Source organism: Rhinopithecus bieti, unplaced genomic scaffold (assembly GCF_001698545.2).
Source record: "Rhinopithecus bieti isolate Rb0 unplaced genomic scaffold, ASM169854v2 scaffold_23862, whole genome shotgun sequence".
Classification (NCBI taxonomy): Eukaryota; Metazoa; Chordata; class Mammalia; order Primates; family Cercopithecidae; genus Rhinopithecus; species Rhinopithecus bieti.
In genome coordinates, this window is record NW_016811338.1 from 343,920 (window position 1) to 347,916 (window position 3,997).

The window sequence follows — 3,997 nt, forward strand, 5'->3', positions numbered from 1 at the left end:
GTGGTGAAAGTAGGGGGTCCAGTTTCACTCTTCTGCATATGGCTAGCCAGTTATCCCAGCACCATTTGTTGAATAGCAAGTCCTTTCCCCATTGCTTATTTTTGTTGACTTTATGACGAAGAAGATGGTCCTCAAAGTCTTATATATTTTTCTGTGGCCTCTAACAGGAAAAAGTCACTAACTGTTGACCCAGAGAATATATAATGTGCTCAAACATGTTAATTCAATGGGTACAAACTTTACTAGTATTAACTGTTTCCCAATTATTGGAGTTAGATTTCCAATCATTTCAGTAATGAATAATCCATTAAAAATTTTAGACAGTTGAGGGGATATAAAATGCTACCTGATGGTAACTAATTTACATTTTCTTGCGGACTAATCGTGTAGAGCAGCATTTTATATGTTTATTGACCACTTGCATTTCTTTTGAGAAGTGTCTGTTCAAGCACTTTGCCCATTTTATAAAATTTGTTTGTCTTTTAATATTAATTTGAAGGAGTTCTTTTTATATATTGTCTATAGTTCTTTGCTGGATACAGGACAGTGAATTTTATCACTTTGTGGATGCATTTCTTGTTTCTTAATGGAGACTTTGATAAGCACAGTGATTAATTTCAAAAATTTTCAATGTTAATTATTCAAATTTTACTTCTATTGATTATTGTGTCTTTTCTACAAATATATTTCTACCTAATTAGTGAAGGTATTCTATTTTCCTCTCAAGAGTTTAAGATTTCAGTTTATATGTTTAAGTTAATAAATATTTAATTTTAAGGTGGCATTTATCCTAGCAGAAGACAAAAAAGCCAACTTCCACATTTTGTAGGGAGCAGGGCCCTCTCCTCTTGGTGCCCTTTGAGATGTCTTACATCAGTCTCTCCTTCCTCAGTGTCCTCCTCAGGATGCTCTTGACCTCTGCATTCCTCAAGCTGTGGATTAGAGGGTTCGGCATCTGATTGAAAAGGCTATGAAACAGGGAAAGGACCTTCTGCTGCTCCTCAGGATGGCAGGACTTGAGGGCCATGTACATGACAATGGCACTGCCAAAGAAGAGCCCCACACGCAGAGGTGAGAGGAGCAGATGGAGAAGAGCCTTCTGTGGCCCTCCCCAGACTGGATCCTCAGCATGGCCGCCAGGATGCGCAAGTAAGAGACCAGCACCAGGCAGAGCGGCCCCACTAGGATGAACACGGAAGCAGAAAAGATGACCACCTGGTTGAGCCAGGTGTCAGCACAGGCCAACTTGAGGACAGACAGGATTTCACAGAAGAAATGGTTGATTTCATGAGCCCACAGAAGGGCAGCCTCAGAATGAGAACTAAATGAATGGACCAGAGCCAGGAGGAAGCTGAGTTCCCAGGATGCCACAGCCAGGACAGTGCACAATCTCCAGCTCATGAGGACATTATAACGTAGGGAGCAGGAGATGGTTACATAGCGATCATAGGACATCACCACCAAAATCAGACATTCTGTGTTTGCAGAAGCCAAATACAAGAATGTCTGCATTATGCATGGCACAAAGGAGATGGTGCTTTTCTGGTTCGCAAGATCCACTAACATCTTGGGAACATTGTTGGAAGCATAGGACATGTCTATGACAGCCAGGTGTTAGAGGAAGAAGTACATGGGGGTGTGCAGACTGTGGTCCAGACAGATGAGTCCCAAGATCATGCCATTCCCTGGCAGGCTGAAGATGTATAACAGGGAGAAGATCCAAAAGAGGAGCATTGCCATGTCTGCACTGAACTGGAATCCCACCAGGATGAATTCTGTGACCCATGATTGGTGGCATTCCATTCCTTAATGGCAGTCTGTCAAGGACCGAAGAATGATGGAGAGGTTAGAACTGGAGGATCAATGGAAACTGCAGTTATTCATCTCAAAATAAGTTCAGAGGAAGGTTGTATGCTTGTCTTCACTTGGCAGTTTCTCCTGCTTTCCCAGATTTGTTACCTTTTTGTTTTAAATGTTTGATTATGAAATAAATTTAAAATCACAGAAAAGTATCACAGATCTTGCAAAAAACTTTCATATACCTTCACCCAGACTTAGTAAAAGTTAACATGTCTTTATTTTTTGCCTTATTATGCTTTTTTTCTCTATGTAAACTTATAATTTTTCTGAAATTCTTGATATTAAAGTATAGACATGATGCCTATTTATCCCTCCTAAGTTCTTTGTGTTTTCACCATGAGCAAACACATTTACTAACCTGGCTATAGTACAATTACTAAAATCAGGAAATTTAATATTGAATTTTTTTTCTAATATACAATATCCTCCTTCCAATTCCACTCACCCAGAACCTAATCCAAGATTACACATTATATTTAATGTCACCTATCTTTAGGTTCCTTGCACCTATAATATTTACTCAAACTTTTTTTTTTTTTTTTTGCCTTTCCAGACATTGATGTTTTGAATTTGATACAGCAGTTATTTAGTGGAATGCTCTTCAGATTGGGAGTGTACAATGTTCCTCATGTTTTGATTTGTATTATTGACTTTTCACATTTAAAAAGAATGGCACCCTCCTAGCTGCATTTCAGGAGTACAGGCGTGATGTTAATTTGTCCAATTATTGGTGATGCAAACATGCATCCCTTGGTAAAGATGGTGACTCCCAAATATCTTCATACAATAGAGTTCTTAATATTTTCCTAATGTAATTTCTGATGCATATATTAAAATCATTATACAAGTGCACTTCATTTTATTCTGTTTCATTTTATTGCACTTCCCTTTATTGCCTTTCACAGATATTATGCTTTTTTATAAACTGAATGTTTGTGGCACCCCTGAGTTGTGCAAGTCTATCTGTACCGTTTTTCCAACAGCATGTGCTTAATTTATGCCTCTACCTAACAACTCAGTAATTTTTCCAGTATCTCCAACTTTCTCATTATTATTGTATCCGTTATGGTGATTTGTAATCACTAATCTTTCATGTTACTATTATAATCATTTTAGGGCACTAAGAATCACATTCATATAAAATAGAAAACAATCAATGTTTGTTCTAACTGTTCTGCTGATTAACTGTTCCTCTGTTTCTCTCCCTCTCCTTGGGCCTCCCTATTCCCTGAGATGCAGCAATATTGAAATTAAGTCTATTAACAATCTTACAATGGCCTCTATTTGTTCAATCTCTCACTTTAAATCACGTATCTCTCACTTTAAATCAAAAGCCAGAAATAACTAAGCTTAATGAGGAAGGCATGTCAAAAGCCAGGATAGGTTGAAAGCCAGGCCTCCTGCACCAAACAGCCAAGTTCTGGATACAAAAGAAAAGTTCTTGAGAAAAATTAAAAGTGATACTCCAGTGAACATATGAATTATAAGAAAGTGAAACAGCCTTATTGCTGATATGGAAAAAGTTTGAGTGGTCTGGATAGAAGATCAAACCAGGCACAACATTCCCTTAAGCCAAAGCCTCATCCAGAACAAGGCCCTAATTCTCTTCCCTTCTACAAAGGCTGAGAGAGGTGAGAAAGCTACTGAAGAAAAGTTTTTAAGCTAGCCACATGTTGGTTCATGAGGTTTAAGGAAAGAAGCTGTCTTCATAACATAGAAGTGCAAGATGAAGCAGCAACTGCTGCTGTAGAAGCTGCCACAGGTTATCCAGATCTAGCTAAGGTTGCTGATCAAGGTACTATTGGAAGAAGATGCCATCTAGGACTTTCATAGCTAGAGAGGAGAAGTCAATGTCTGGCTTCAAACTTCAAAAGATAGGCTGACACTCTTGTTGGGGGCTAATGCAGCGGTGACTTTAAGTTGAAGCCAATGCTCAGTAACCAGTCCAAAAATCCTAGGGCTCTTAAGCATTATGCTAAATCTACTCTGCCATGTTCTGTAAATTGAGCAACAAAGCCTGGATGACAGTACATCTGCTTGCAGCATGGTATACTGAATTTTTTATTTATACTTCTATATAGTTTTATTATGACCATAAAATCAAAGATACAGCATGAAGTAATTTGTGAGTTGAATT

The 3,997-nt window shown here is 38.3% G+C and overlaps 1 pseudogene; it reads right to left on the bottom strand.

Moving 5' to 3' along the window:
• Window positions 1-868: 868 nt before the first annotated feature.
• On the bottom strand, window positions 869-1,803 carry LOC108543306 (olfactory receptor 2A14-like; annotated as a pseudogene).
• Window positions 1,804-3,997: the final 2,194 nt, after the last annotated feature.